Source organism: Corvus cornix, chromosome 3, assembly GCF_000738735.6.
Source record: "Corvus cornix cornix isolate S_Up_H32 chromosome 3, ASM73873v5, whole genome shotgun sequence".
In the NCBI taxonomy this organism is placed as follows: Eukaryota; Metazoa; Chordata; class Aves; order Passeriformes; family Corvidae; genus Corvus; species Corvus cornix.
In genome coordinates this window covers 99235382-99251544 of record NC_047056.1, presented here as the reverse complement: position 1 = coordinate 99251544, position 16163 = coordinate 99235382, and the positions used below count along the sequence as shown (strand labels likewise).

General features: G+C 41.7%; 1 long non-coding RNA gene across 1 annotated transcript in view; it reads left to right on the top strand.

Annotated features, from left to right (window-relative positions):
- Window positions 1–16163, top strand: part of LOC104685455 — a 205507-nt gene that overhangs the window by 34111 nt on the left and 155233 nt on the right. Inside the window, exons 3-5 of the long non-coding RNA XR_005604191.1 lie at window positions 6183–6270; window positions 8359–8510; window positions 9218–9356. This is a non-coding gene — a long non-coding RNA (uncharacterized LOC104685455). The remainder of the gene's footprint in view (window positions 1–6182; window positions 6271–8358; window positions 8511–9217; window positions 9357–16163) is intronic.

Genomic DNA, 16163 nt, shown 5'->3' with positions numbered 1-16163 from the left:
GCACCTGGGTCAGATGCAGAAGGTTAGATGCAGACTAAGTGCTAATTAGGTATCTCTTGACTCAGTAATTCTTGCTAAAAGTGCTGTGTGTAGGGCATCTAGAAGAGCAGCAGGTGTTGTGGTAGATTTTACTTGTCTAATCTTGTAGTTTCTAGACACCACGACCCCAGTCTTTGCAGCTTTTCAACAAGCAATGGTTTATTCTTGTACAAAAGTAGAAATAAAAAGGTAGGAAAAGCACATGCAATAAAAAATTTCCAAGGTAATCCCATTTCACAGTGTTCAAAAGTGATCTAATTTGAACACTTATTGTGTTACATTTCAGTCAAATGTTTGTCTAAATTTTGAAAAATTTAAATCTTGGTAAATTGAGAGAAGATTAAGTGTTTTAGAAAATCTTTGCAGACCCGTTCTGAGGAAGAAAACACCTTAATTTTGTAAGAAATTACATGTTAACAATGGCTACCAGGTCTAGGTAATGGCCTGGGGTTTAGGAGACCTGGATTCAGTTCTTTCTTCATTGTATGGTTTTCAACATAGTTTTCCAGTGCCTCACTTCCGAATCTGTAAAACAGGGGTGCTGTATTTACCTTGCAGAGGTGTTGCAGAGATCAGTACTTTGAAGAGTGTGATGTTACTGTGTTATAGGACAGTGAAAAGTTTGAAGCCTATACTTTTGCTGTTCCCTGGATTCCTATTCTTAACATTTTTCTTTGCCAAACAGGGAAATCACAAAGCTTTCCAAAATCATAGCAATCTGCTGTTCCTGCTCCATTTGCTTGTTCCAAAGCCTGTAAAGTTTTATTAGAATCTTTGCAGTGACTTCATATACTTTGTGTTGGACTTTCATGACCTCGGGACCCATATGGACCACTGCATTTATTGTTGTGTGCTGAACGTCCTCACATTTCAGAGGCTGATCTCAAGACTGCTGAGAATTTGTCAAAGTCCTTCATTAGATGCCATATGCTTGTTTGATACTGACAGATTTCACAAGTGTGACATTAACAGGAAGAAAAGCATTAGTACCTAAAACAGATTGCTCCATTTGCTCAGCTTGCTCCTCCAAACTTTTAGATAGGTAATGATAGTAAAGCCTAATGATACCGTGCTGGAGGGCAAACAGGCCCCTCAGTATCACAGGTGATATAATTCATAAGGACACGCAACTAAAACAGATAAAAGGATGGGATAGAGCCTCTCCAAGCCTTGCAGGAAATTGGTGGCTGCAGGGTGGGCTCTGGATGTTCCAGGAGCCTTGATTCATTATTGTTAGTGCACTGTTTGCATAGCATTTGTGAATGCTGTAGAAAGGTTTATAAACAAGTGTCAGATAACAGAAGTACTTGATGAGCTCTCTAGTCAAACAAACTGCAGTTAGATGGGCACTGATGATGATGAGAAGCTGAATGATTTCTAACATAATTTCAAGGAGATGCAAGGGAATGGTGTGGTTTGCACCTGAATGAGGTCATCTGCTCCAAGTGGTTCAGTTTTAAATCTGTATTTGGTGGAGCAGGCAGGGAGTTTTAAGATCATAAAATCATTCTGATTAGAAGGGACCTTAGAAAGCCTCATGTGAAACCTTTTACTCAAAATGGGGTCAGCTAAAAGATCAGACCAGGTTGCTCCGGGCTTTGTCCAGTCAGGTATTGAAAACCCCCAGGAATGAAGGTTGCATAACCTCTTTGGACATCCTGTTCCCCTGCTTGATTTCAAAGGCTTTTATTGTGAAAAAATATTTTCCTCAGATCCAGTCTGAACCCCACTTGCAATTTGTGCTTGCTGCTCTCCCACTATGTACTGCGGTGAAGAACCTGCCTCCATCTCCTTGTTGGTTATCCTCAAAAGCACTGGGGGCTGCTGTTTTTCTAAAGCCATCTCTTCTTCAAGCTGGACAAGCCCACCTACCTGAGCCCCTGCACTTTGGGCAAGTGCTCCAGTGCTTGTGGACTTCTGCTCTGGTTTATTGATAAGCTGCAGTCATACAGATTTACAGGAAGACACCTAATTCCTTCAAAATCAAAAACTTCCATTGGAAATTTCTGTTTCCCATGTAGAAAACTGTTTCCAGTTCAGATGTGGCCCCAGCAGTCAGCCGATGGGCTGCGGAGCTCCTGGCCTCACCGGCTCTGCAGTGCTGCAGCCACACTTGGGGCAGATTGTCAGCTGGCATTACCAAGGGTCTCACTCTGTTCCAGGACTGCTGAAACATTACTCTGGAGTTTCCAAAGTGAGGTACTGTGTAATTTTAGGGAGGAGAATTTCCAAAAACACAACATTTTCTTCTCTGAATTGACTTCTCTGTCAGTTCCCCTTTTTCCTTCCCCCTCCAAGTAATTTTCTTCAGAACTGACTTTATGTAAGGCACAGGCTGAACCTACAGATGGGTTTTTTGTTTTTTAATTATCCAGAGGATTGTGTGAAATGGGCAGGCGACCCTGTCATTAGTAAGGTGTTTGTTTAACAGAACAAAACTATTTCCCTCTTTACTGTAGACTTCAGATTCTGAACAATTATTAACTTGTTGCCTTCCCTCTTCCTTCCTTCCTTTTCTCTTTATAGCTGGACTTGAGGTTTTGTGTTTCTCTCTTATCTGCTGCTTTCAACATGTTAAAAGTAAATTTTTGTGGGATTGCAGAGGCAGAAAGCAGAGGGGATGTTCTAGAAGGGAGACTGAAGTAACTATAATATAATTAATTATTGTTTTTTATTAATAATTGCACCATTATGGATATAATCCTAATTTTGCATATGCAGGCAAACTCAGAGTGTCCTAGATAAGCTTGAGAAGGGCTTGTGTTCCTAGTCCTGGTGCACCTTTTCAATTACTTCCTTTTCTCCTCTCAACCTCCCTGCTCTATCACCTGGCCAACATCCATGTGGACTTGGAGGTGACTGCCTAAGGTGGCCAACAGCATCAAAAAAGCTCTAGATTTCTGCCTGGCATGGCGTTGTATTAAGAAAATGAGGCAAAAGGGCCAGTAAATTTCATTCATCCACAGAAGGTGCCTCACAGCATGAGGCTGAGCTGGTGGACTTCTGAGCCACAGGAGGCTGTAAATGTGAATGCCATGCTGGATTGAAAAGGGCCTAGAAAACGTTATGAACAGTTGTAACATTTGAAGTAATAATACAGGCTTAATTAAATCTCATATATGAGCACATTGGCTAGTCTCTGTAGGGATCAGGAAGGATTTTCCCTTATCCATATACAGCATTTCGTAATTGATCAGGTGCATTATGGGGTTATTGTCTTTCTCTAAATCCGAGGCAGTGATTAAATGTTTCTGCTAGGAGTGGGATGCTGAACATGAGCAGTGGGCCTGGTGTGGCATGGCAGATTTGGTCTTCCTTTAGATTGTTCATTGTTTTCCCCTGTGATTTGTATTTTGATTTTTGTAATATTTGACATTTTTCTAGCTCCTGAATGAAGGTAATGGCAATGAGAATCTTGGCTTTCACTATGATACTAATTTTTTAGCCTATCAGTACAATAAGGTTGGAAGCACGACCCAAACCTCTGAAGTAGAAGAAACCCCAGGGCGTCTTTTACTGCATTGTATAATGCATTGGTTGCTGATAATGTCTTTGCATGTTCCAACTCAGAGCAACTATGTAATACATAAATTTGTCCTATAATGAAAACAATCAGGTGGGAAAATGCTTCTGACCTTTGAAGTGCTCTGGGAGATGGATAAGAAGGTATTTTTTATGCCTGTGTGTTTGTTATCGCTGCAGTAGTTGTGACTACAAAACTATTTCTATACAGACATATTTGTGTAGATGGGAGCCTGGAAAATTTCAGTCTTTTGAGAGGGGTTGAGAGGATCTAAGCCCAAAGCTAGATGTTTACGTGTGCCTCCTGACTCCTGCCTGATATGTGACCTAGCTTCCTGGAGACTGAAGTAGCTGCACAGGTCTCCCACACTCTTGAAGTCCTGATGTGACCATGCAAAGGGCAGAGGCACCCGAAGTGGTGGCGCAGGGCAGATGTGAGACATCGGACCTCGGCCAGGATGTGCCTGTTATCCTGGTGGGAAGTGCCGGGGGTAGCAGCTGAGGGCTTATCTACCAATGAGTACAAAATGCTGATAGCAGGCATGCCACGTGTTTCTGACTGCTGTGTGCAGATGCACAACCTTGTAGAGTTTTGTAATGGGAGAGCATCCACCAGTTGTATCCATCTGCTGGCTGCTCATGGTACCATGGAGTAGGAAAGGTCGATTTACTGGGGCAGGAGAGTGTGGAAGAGGGTCAGAGAAAACTTGATCAGTCTGTTCTATCTTGCCTAATTGAAGGAGGCCCATTAAAAACAATCCAATTCCTATGCTATATTTCTACAGAGAGGCCAAGATTAATTAAAAGACATCTCTCTAAAATCCTTTATAAAGGATTTATAAATCATTAAGATTGTTATTAATTGTCACTGATCATCGTTTACAGTGAAGTAGGAGTGAAATTATATATGGTACTGACAATTTCTTAAACAAGGAGAGGCCATCCCTACCCTGAATTTCTTACAGTTATTGCCCAGCATATGTATTGAGGGATGCAAGGAGTATGAAATTGATGCCCAGTGAGTTTAGTGTGGAAGCTTCTGATAATGTTTTAATAATACTCATGCAAGAATTTAGCATTCTTCCCAATAAATGATGCTTGTGAAAAGTTTAATATGTATTTATTTGGTGTGTTGTGATACTGGCACATGAGCAGAATAATAAGGAGTTATGTATGCTTGAAAGGGTTTTCACCTGCATGTTGACTTTTAATTCTTTTTTAAAATGCTGAACAATAAGGTTTATTCTAATTAAAAGAAGAAGATGGGTTATTCCTCCAGAGTGATTTTGGTTAAAAATTTAATTTGTCTTGTGTTAATTTCCTCTTAACTGTTTGCAAGAAATTGACATGGTGAAACATGGTTCTGTGCAGAAATGAAAAGTAAAGTATGTTTGCAGTATATGAAAAAATTCTTTGCAAAGTTTGCAGAAGCTTCTCTGGTGAGCATATGCATCTGTGTATTGGTTGAATTATATGCTTTTAAGTGAAAGTAAGTGAAGAAAAATTACTAATGACACCCAGAGCAAATGCAAAATGGTTTCAGTTTCTTGAACAGGGGCACCAAGATGTGAATCATCATATTTTCACTGTCAGAAAACCTGAGTGGTTTTTCCTCAGGGTAACAAAGGTACATGTCAACTGTCTGAATTAGAAATCTCAGCAAAGGCAACACACATTAGTTTTACTATGAAGTAAACTCCCTCAGGTCAACCCCAGGCAGGGTACAACACTCATCTTGGCAAGTCACCTCATGGTAAAACTTGTAGTGCCTCATTGTCACTTATTTTACCTCGAGGTAGCTGACATGCATGTTGGCTACCCTGAGGTAAAAATGCTGCCTCTTTATCAGCAAGCACCAGCCCTTGGCGTACGTGCAGGCCAACACCGTGCTCCTTGGCTGTCCCCAGGTGTGACAGTCAGCCTGTACCTGCCTATCCCATCTCTTTCTACCTCTCCAGTGCTCTTCACAACTCAGAGGACGTCCAGCATCTCTTGTGAATTAATTTCAATCCACTTCACGAAATCAGTCTCATAAAAAGTTCTCAGGCTGTCAGAGGGACCCTGTTAACTAGTTTCAGAAAACTGTAATATTGAAAATCACCATGTGGTGTGTATTCTACAGCCCTGAATGCACTGAGACCTCCCTGCACCATGTTTTTCCCCTGTGGGCTCTCTCTCGGCTCCTCTCCCATCTATTGCTACTTGGAACATTCCTGCTGGCTGGAGGTTTGTCTTCTTGTGCTTGGCGTATCCCCACTTCCATCTCTACCAGAAAATAGGAGCCTCTTTATCTCTCTCTCATCTCTCTCTCATTTACTGAAGGTCCCTTATGTGTTCCTGTGCTAGGAGCTGGGAATATAATTTTCCTTCCCACCAGTCTTATCTCCCAGGCAGAGCAAAAAGAAGTAAATTATTCAGCTGACCACATTTTAGCTGTAATGGTGAGAAGCAGATGGTTAATAGCCATTGTTATTTTTCTTTTCAGTATATAAACCATTGCAGGGGGAAATAAAGGTATTGGTTTTACTGGGGAGAGGCAAGGGATTGCATGCATCCTGCACTTTTCTCTTTGGGTGAGCGGGTTGTCATCAAAATCATATGGTCTGTGCTTTGATTTGTAGAACTTTTCCTGAACATTGGGCTTGCCTGGAGATGACATTGAAAAGTTCCCATATTACAGGCAGACAGCTGAATGCCCTCGAGCTGAAAGTAAGACCTTGCTTGACTTAGAAAATGAATGTCATTTTTCTGGTGTTGTTATTGAAGGTAGTATTATACTCCTGTGTATCTGAACATGACAGCAGTTACAGCATGGGTAAGTGCTTATAATCAGCTGTGATAGTGTTTATTTTAGAAGTTGAGTGAATCATTAGAAACATGCTTGCTGAATGATTTTATTGGGGAAAATGATTGCCTTGCAGCTATGTAAACTCACAGACAACCAGAAAATTATGTGGTACCAAGTTATCACAACACCTTAGATACATTCTCTGTTGTAGGTATCCCCTCAGATTAGCAGGTTGTATTTGAGAGTGCTGTTTGTCAACTACTCTTTTTAATTTCTGTCCTAATTTTCCTTCCTCTGGTGAGAAATTCTGTTTTCCCATCTCCTCTTCCCTACAACTTAAAATATCTAGTATTCCAGTATACCTCTGTCAACACTCTACATTCCTGCAACTGAGTTATTCTTCAGCATTGATTATTGTTCTCCTATCAGGAAGCTGTAGCAGCAAAGGGCCACAGTATTCATGTCTGTTTGACTCCCTAGATTTGATTCTAAGCTCTGCGAAACCCACCCAAGGTCAAACTCTCGATTTATTTGAGAATTCAGACTTCTTATCCCAGGTCCTGTGAGTGATCTCTTCATGTGGGTGGCCTGTGTGCTAAAAGGTTGGGCCTTGCATTTTTCTATCCAAGTCACATGTGGGCCTCTGGAATCTCAGAAATTTTCCACTTGACAGAAGAAGGGGACTTCAGAAGCACTGCTATAAGTACTTAGAAAGATAGGCTAAGAAAATGTTTCAGTGTACTGATACCATACTCTCCTCACTTTTGAAAAATGGTGGCATATTTCTTTGAATCTGCAGTTTGGCGTATTTGTGGGTATAGGCTGGTTTTGACCAGGATTTTCTTGTCTGTCTGCAGAAATGGCACAAGGGCTTAGAAAGCTGCAAGATCCAACTTTAACTTGCATCAGTTACACCAGTATGTTCTGTCTTCATTGAATTTTGAATTGGCCCTGATGTCATGATGAGAGCTTCCTGAGTTCCAGGATGCTGTGAAAAAACACTGTTCTTTAGGAATCAGTATGTTAAAGCTTCAGCAGATGTGCCGAAGGAATATCTTTGGGGTTCCTGGGCTTAAGATGCAAGTCACTGGTTTTGATTAAGTACAGGCTTATTATTAGAGAATGGTCTCAGCAGAGGCAAATTACCATTTACAGGTGAGAGAAGTGGCCCATTTCCTTTGCCTTTAAGGAGAACATTGTCATCTTTTCCCAAGTAGATATGAGTTTACAGTTCTTTCACACAAATGACTTACTGTGAAGTCTTCTGTAAGCAATATGGTGGGTCATTAATGGCCGCAGAGGAGGCAGTAAGTGGTGACAAGTATCTGCAGGTGAAAGCCGAGTAGATAAATATAAGGTACTTTGGAACCTGTTCCCTTATCTAACCTTTTAAGGTTGCCATTAACAGTTTCCTGCTTATCCTTCAGTTGAAATCTCTGCTCACCTTGAAGAAGCCGATTGTTCAGTGGGAAGACTCATTAGGAACTCTGTCTTGCTCCATCTCAGCAATTGGGCGTACAGCTCTGAGGTTTTATTCCCGCTTCAGGATGGGAAGGCTGCTTTAAGTAACAAAATGTTGCTGAAGTCTATTGTCTTTGGCTGTCAGGAGTTGCTTGCTTTAAAGAGAAAGACTGTGTAGTTCTAATTATTTTTTTTTTTTCTTTTGGTGTGTATATCCTTTTTTGGGCCCATTTTGAGACTAAAACCAAGAGGTATCTCAGGGGGGTTATGGTTAGCTCATGCTATGCAGAATTACACACAGTAGGAAATCTGGGGATTTCTCGCTCTTGCTTCAGTGACTCTAGCAGCTTGCCCAGCAATCCTAAGTGACATGTTGTAAGGGTCATGGGTTTGGAGCAAAGCCAGCACTAGTATTAGCAAGCAGAATTCCTTATGACTCCACCTTTTTTTTTTTTTTGTGTTATTGGCCCAACACAAGCAGCAAAAGTAACGTGTCTGAACCTGTTTCCTTGTCTGTTCTGGTAGTTACCCATTTTCTTCTCCCCCAGTTCAGGGAAAGTGGGGAAAAAAGGTTTGCCTTTGCCCAGCAGCACTGCAGGTGTCTGTCCCTCTGAAAGAGTCCCAGCGGTGTGGGCGTGCTGGAAAGAAAAATCCCCAGTGACTTCACCCAGCTTGGCTTGTGGTGGTTACTCACAATGAGGTAATTTTTTTCTAATTTTTTTTCTGCACGTTTAATGCTTCATCTGAGATTTTGCATATAAGTGAAACTGCAGGTCTGGGACTGATTCAGGGAGTTTTCTCTGCAGAGTAATTTTGGTGAGTAAACACAGATAAGAGGAAGCTGGGTTAATCCAATAACTCCTCCTTCAAGGGCAGGTGCAGCATGTGGCTCAAGGTACAGAACAGAGGAAATGCCTTGTTGACACAGGTGATCAGAGCGAAGTGGCCAAAATTGATAGAATGATATGAGTTTGCAATGCAAAGCCCTGCTTTCTCAAGGCTGCTATTTGCAGCCCTCCGTAGCACGTAGAGGTCTTTCACCTCTGTTTGGTCAGGCATCCTGCTGTGAGTGACTTCCCAGCTCCTCTTCATGATCTCTTGGTAGCTGCATTGCTACAGTGTAGCTTGGACTGTGCTGTGTTAACCTGAGAGGATTATTAAAATAAACTCTGAGTCATATATGAGCCGTATGTGGGATAAGATGGTTATCAAGGTTTATTTTTTCTTATAATTAGGTCTCTTAAATATTGCCTCATTAGATATCTTCAGTGACTGTTGGAAAAGTCCTCAGGGGACTAGTGGTTGTTTGTTTTCAAGGCAAGTTCACATGATAAATACAGAAGCTTGCAACTCTGTTTAGGTTTTTTTATTAATGACAATTAACCAGGCCTTTTTCTTTAATCCTAGGTTCTTGTCCTGATTTCTCTCCAGCCTTTTTCCACTGCTATTACAGCCCTGGTATCCTATAGCAAGTAAGAACATAACATTACAACTGTTCACACGTGGGAGATGGAGGAACTGCATTAAGAGCCAATCAGATAGGAAGGTAAGAGGCTGCTTAGGTTTGTAGGGAGCCACTTCCAAGTTTGGCAAGCCGGGCTGGCGTGCCTTGGCCTAGGCTGAACTCAGCAGTGCTGGGTTTGTAATGGCTCTAAGCAGTTCTTTTCTACCCTGTCCTTAAATGTTTATCACCCAGGGGTTCAGGCATGGCCTGCTTTGTTTCTGTGGTATTCCTCTCCTTTCTCCATGCTTAAGGGGCTGCCTGGGAAATAGCAGCATATGCTTTCCCCTGCTCTGCAGTAGCCTGAGCTTTCATGTTGCCTGTCCCTTGCCCTCTGCTCACATGGCTGTCAGCTGGCTCACCTCCATCTCTCAGCTCCTCTATCTGATAAGACCAGTGCTGTTCAGATACATTTTGGGAAGTGTCGGAAAATATCCAAGGAGACGTAGTTGTTTTTTCAGTCATCTTTTCTTCTAATCTCAGTCGGGAAATCTTGGTCTTCAAATTCTGCTTCTCCAGCAGTCACCACCATTTTTGCCTCCTCCTGCCTCTCCTCTCACTTCCCCTTCAAAAACAGGAATAACTGGCCTGGTGCTCCCACTTAGAGCTCTTGGTCCAATGGGCATGTGGGACACCACACACAGAAGTAGAACTGCTCTGAGAGAAAAAAAAGGATGTTGCTGGCCCTTTGAGGCAGACCTCTGCCTTTCTCCTTTCCACTGCTGAATTATCTCTAACTGCCACAGGTTTTAGGTGAGGTGGTTAGATAGAACTAACTGCATAATATGATCTCTCTAATGATAGCTTTTACAGTCAAATGTTGCAAGGTTTTTTCCATTTCTTTCTTCATTATTTTTTTCTTTGTATTCTCCAATTCTTTTTTGTCTGCTAATACTGGGATATCTGAGATATATTTTTAGAAAAACTGGTGAATCTGGAATGCTCACAAATTTTAGTAATAATGCCTTTTATTTTCTGTAATGCTTCAAAGGTGCATACATTATTGGATACTTATCAATATTCTCCTCAATTCAAGAATTTCAACCAAATAGTCAGGGACAAGGAGGAAATAACGTGGTAGAAATGATCAGTCTTGTATTGGGAGCAATGAGTTGTGAGCAAAGACTATGAGGCTGGGACTTGTTTCTCTGCACGTTTTGATGGATTGATCTGTGATTAATCTGCAAACAGGAAAAGAAAAAGGGGTAATTAACAACAAACATAAAATTTGGAATGCATAATCTGATGAGTCAGAGACATAGATTAACTGTATTTTACATTTAGGGACTATTTGGAAAGGTTAAAGCTAGGAGGAATTCTGGAATAGACTGCATCAGCAAACTGGTACTTTATTTACTCTGGCAAGGTTTTCAGCAGTAGGGAAGGCTATTCCAGGAGGTGTTAGTCTGGGCATGGTCAGCACTGGCTCAGAGTTTGTGTAAAATGCAGATTCAGGAGATTACTGGGGATAGAAGCAGACTTTAGGAGTTGTAAGGCGCCTCAGAACATCAGCCCGGTAGACTATTGGATCTGCTGAGACATTCTGTTCCCCCCTCTGGAAAAGAGGAATTGGCCCATGCTGTGGAATGACTAACAAATTGTCCCTGAGGACTGGCCAGTTAGGTAGGAAAATGTTATTTACCTTAAAAAACCACATTTTTACGCATATTCAGGATGCTAATAATAATCTGCCAGTGGAGCTCTGCCCTTTGCTCATAACTGTGGTCGTCTCTTCTCCACAGTGTGACTGAATGCTAGCATTTGTCATTTCACCCAAACTACTCATACACTAAAACTAGCAATCTGGCCATCACATCTCCTGGGAGGCTTGGACGTGAATCATGGAAGAGGTGTTGGGCCTGTGCCACAAGTCATGGGAATTGTGGAAGGAAATTATTATATGCTAGATTTGTTTTATAGTAAGCCATATACTGTCCTAGAATTAGACCCCTTCTTTATATTTTCAGGAGCCAAGTCAAGGAATCCTAACTCAGATGAAATTCCTCTTGTAGTTGGAAAGTTTGTCCCAAACATAATTTAAGTTATCACTTTTCTTCTTGTTTACAGTCTTTTTCTTTCTTACATATTTTCTCTTTGGATTCAGGCTTATTTTTTCACCTGAAAAATCTGCCTTGATTCCTAGAGTGTCTGGTCAGTACTTTTCTTTTTTTACTTATTTCTCTTCTCTTTTATATAGTTAAAAATATTTGGCAGAACATCCTCACTTGAATTCTGGTCCATACATTTTTTTTTCTCCTGCATAATCTCACAGGTGAGGCGAGGGTTATGAATGTTCTTTCTGGAGATGGCAGATACCTGGGTTAGACCCTGTTTAAGCCTGGGGTTTAGTATATACTGCCCCAGGAGCTGAGGGCATTCAGTAAAACACACACATAAGCCAGCCAAAGGGCCAGTGAACTCAGCTGCAGCAGAACATCCATTTGCTATCTGGTTGTCCACTCTGAGTAACTCAGTGGTGGAAAAAGTACACTGATAAACTTGGTGCACAGAAGGTAGTAATTTCATAGCATGTCTTAAAAAGCAATCAGACACTTCCACCCCTAAAATATCTAACCTCCCCAAAAAACCCCAAACCCCAACCATAACCCCCAAACACTACAGAAAGGAATGTAAAACTTCCAAAGAGATACTGGGTTCTTTCTGTCAGAATTGTATTGTCTACAATATCTCAGGTCAGGTCTTCTGCAGGAAACTAAAATAGTGCGTGGGAAGAACTCTTAAACCAGCCTCATAGAATTCACATGACATTTCATTATTTTGTAGAACTTGTTTTTAAATATGAAAAATAATTAAAAGGAGAATACAATTAAACTGAAATTAACTAAGGCTAGATAGATTTACCATAGGCAGCGATGATATCTGTAGCTTTACAAAAACCAACCTGTAATGCGCATCTAAATGGTATTTTGAGATGCGTACTGAGCTTAAAAGAACTAATATTCCATTTGAAAAGAATAAAAGATACTATTTTGGAACTTATTCTTTTCTGAGGCACAGCTGAAGGGTGAAACCAAGCTTTTCCATACAGCTGTATGAGACAGAATTCATACTCCACCAAATGAGACCTTTATGCTTCCACCTGCATATTATGGCTCTAATAAACACGTTATCAGCTCATGAAAATGATGGCAAACAGGTGACTGGAGGATTTGATAAGTCAGCAGCAAAGATTAACAGATTTTTCTCAGGGAAAAGGTACGAGAGATTCCTTTATTTAAAACAATTGCAGCATGTGAATTGACTGCACTTAAATCATTACTGGCAATTAGTGTGTGTCAGAAAGGTTGCAGCTGGCTCCAATTACAGGTAGAACTTTAAGAAGCTGAACTTAATTGTATGTGTGATAGTGAGAGGCTGAGCAAATGCATACCTACATAAATGTGATCCCAGTGCATAAAGGAGGGCAAGATCCTATGAGCTGGGACCTGATTATTGTAGCTAGGCCTAGCTCCTGCCTCCTGGGAAATAGATATTGTAGGGGGAAATTGATGGGAACACAGAAGCTCACCTTGCTGAGCTTCTTTGGGTGGTGGGGAGAGCTTAAGTACTATGTAATACAGGCAATACTTCTTTGTCTTTCTGTGGTAGGTTTGCCCAATTTAAGTCTTGCCAGTCATATCCAGCCTAGGCTGTATAATCGATCCATCCAGCTCAAGGCCAGCAACCTGGTGCTTCAAAGGCCCTGCAGCTGTAGCTGGGGAGTGATTTGCAGACTGCCTGGGTATTTTGATGGGGCACACCTTCGTGTGCAATTGTCATATGTGAAAATCTCTTTCCTTGTATGATGGCAGTGTGTTGGACTCTGTGGTGTAAAGGCTCTTGGATTTACAGCTGTGTGCTTGGGGTGTTTCTGCTGTAGTCATTATCAGGATCTCTCTTAGTTGCGTTCCTGGCTATGGCCATGTGCCTTCACCCTGGTCATGAACCAAGGTGACTTTTTTGTCATTCCACTTCTCTGTCTGGTTGTGTGAGTGTGTTTCTTGTCAGGTGGCAAAATAGCGGTGTTTTGAATAGAAGACTAGTATGTGTCTGATCATATGTTAGGAATTGGGATTATAGTACGTTGACTGCTTTTCATACCTCCATCGAAGCAATATGACCCACTTTGCCAGAGAAATTTATCTTTAGGCTCTTGAAGTTCCAGTTCCACCAGTGATTGGTATCTCCTGATGAGCAATATTGCTTTGCCCAGCTCCTGTGCCCTGTTACAGGAGCTTTCAAGGACAGAAGGTAAGTACTAATATTCCCATTTAGGGATTCAGTACTGCATATAAACCTGATGTGTGTCCTTGTGTCAAGATGATGCCCTCAGGTGGAGCCCAGGCTTACTGCTGGCTTTTGGAGGGGCTTGTGTGCATTTAGTGGAAGAAGGGAGAGCATAGAAAGCATTCTATCTTTTTGTCTCTTTCATTCTATCTCTTGTACGTCTGCTGGAGGAGAGAGGCTTAACCTTTGTCATCTGTGTACCACTGAGTCTTAGCTTCTGTTTTCCAATAAAAAGGTGTATCCAGATTACTACGTTTTTGAAAGATTTGGTTGAACAATTTCACAAGGTTGTTACTACTTCATTGGAACTGATTAATGAACTGCAGTGTGACTGTATTCATGTCTCCCTGTTCATTAGCCAGCAAACTGTGTCTGTGCGGGCAGCAGCCGTTCTGCAGTTTGCCTGCACTTGGGCTGATGCATGGGCACAGGCACCTTATTGGTTCCTTGTATTGCTCATAAACCCATGTTTGATCAGTGGAACAGCTACCACGAAACTCATTAGAGCTGCTATTTTGGGAAAGCAGGGTGATGTTTCACATAACATGCGCTAATGTGCAAAGGCTGCCATGCTTGTAAAACTAAACTGGAACTTTGTTGGAGAAGCATTAAGCATTCCAGCAGTGCACACAGACCAAGTTTCAAGTAATTCCTCCAAAGTCTTCCCTATGACCACTTTCCTACTTACATCCAAGTTCCACAAATGTTGCTATAATGGTGATAATATGTTTTAAATCCCTAGCTCTTCCTCCAGGATTTTGAGATGAAAATACTAGTCAAGTAGAAACTGGGAGCTGGGGAAAGAGAGTCTGGGATTCCCAAACTCTCCCTATGTTTATGTACTTTTTTTTGTATCAGCATCAACAAAGGTGCTTGCTGTGTAGTCAGCTGAGGTAGTTCTGTGGAGGTAAGGTTAGTTTGGTGTGTGAGGCCTTTGCAAACAGAAACACTGCTGTCTCTGTCCATGTGATTTGTTCAAAAGCAGCACACCCATTTTTGGTACAAGTATATCCTGCCTTTACAAGAAATGATCTGTCATAGGTCTGGTAGTTAATGATCTGTTCTGTCACATTTATTACAGTTCACAGGGTGCCCACAGTGCTGTGGGGCCTGTGGATGCAGCTGCTAAGCACCACTGTATTGCAAATTTGTAGTTTTCACAATGGAAGGGCCCATCCAGCATCACTTCAGCTAAGCTGTGTGTTTTTTGTTGCTGTTAAGTTCCTGAGCACAGAACTGCCAACACAGGAGGTGACCTTCTGAAAGAAACTTTGAATATGTTAAAGCAACACATGGTACATCCCGTTCCTGGCTTTGTCTCATGTCTCAAGACAAAGGCCTGTTGTGTGAGTGAGAGGGATGCCATCATGTTCAGGGCTGTGCAGCTTGGTGGGAGATTTGGAGGTGAGGGTCTTAGCCATTATTGATGCTAAACCTAATATTTTATTCTGTTTAATTGTGAACAGAGAGATGAACTTCAACATGACCAGGCCCAGAGCAGAGCTGTCGAATATGGGAAAAGTAAGGAATAATGCTTGTTGGGACTGTATCCCTTCTCACAGACTCTTTGGAGACCACCAGAGGCTAAGGGCAGGGCTGTCTGAGATATTGCAGGGCCATGTGGCTGTTCTGTTGTCACTTCCCTGTGAGTGCCCTGCTGGCATTGTCTAAGGCCTGTGAGCTGCCTTGATCCTCTTTGGTAGATTGAGTGTTGCCAGCTCCATGTAGTCCCTGAAGCTCTTGACACACACCAGAGACAGCTCCTTTTATTTTTTAAAATGAAAGCAGAGATGATCATCTAGTAAAGTAATTGCTGAGAGGATTTTGCCTACTAAGAAACAAAGTATTTCTGTTCTTAATGCAAATTTAAACAAATGAAATACTGCTCTTAGTGGCAACTCCAATGGACTATGCAAGAAAGTTCGTGTCATGAGAGAACCAGGATGCTAATGGGCTGTCCTGGGTCTTGCTGGCCACATCTTCTCTTTGAGGACTCCAAGAACTGCACAGATGTCTTTTAATTATACTTCCACAGCTGAATACTCTGCTTACTTTGTGGGAAAAACCTCTGTGTTAGGCAGTTCATTGTGAAGAATGGACATTGCAAAGAGATTCCTCTCCCTTAGTGCATTTATTTCATGTAAGAAGGTTCATGGGGAGTAAAGTTTTGGAGAAGTAAATCCAATCTCACAGATGGGACATATTCTTTCATGTGCAGGCCTCTCGTGATTTGTTCTCTCACTGCGCATGTATTAGAATTTAGGAGCTGAACAAGGCACTTAGAGATACAACATTAGAGCACTTAAAAAGGAAAGTATGTGTCTTTTTTTAGTGTTGAATTGTTCTTCAATGTTTTCTTTTGTCTTTAGTCATTATAGTCATATCACTTACCAACATTGCCTGTATAGATATCTTAGGGACTTTTGGTGAGACCTGGGGCTTGGGAGGAGGGATTTTGTGGTGCTTTAGCTGCTCTGACTGTGTCCTAGGGCATAGCATTTTGGCTTTCAGGACTCCTGTACAGTATGCCATGAGACAGCTGTAGGAGTAACTGCAAAGAGAGGT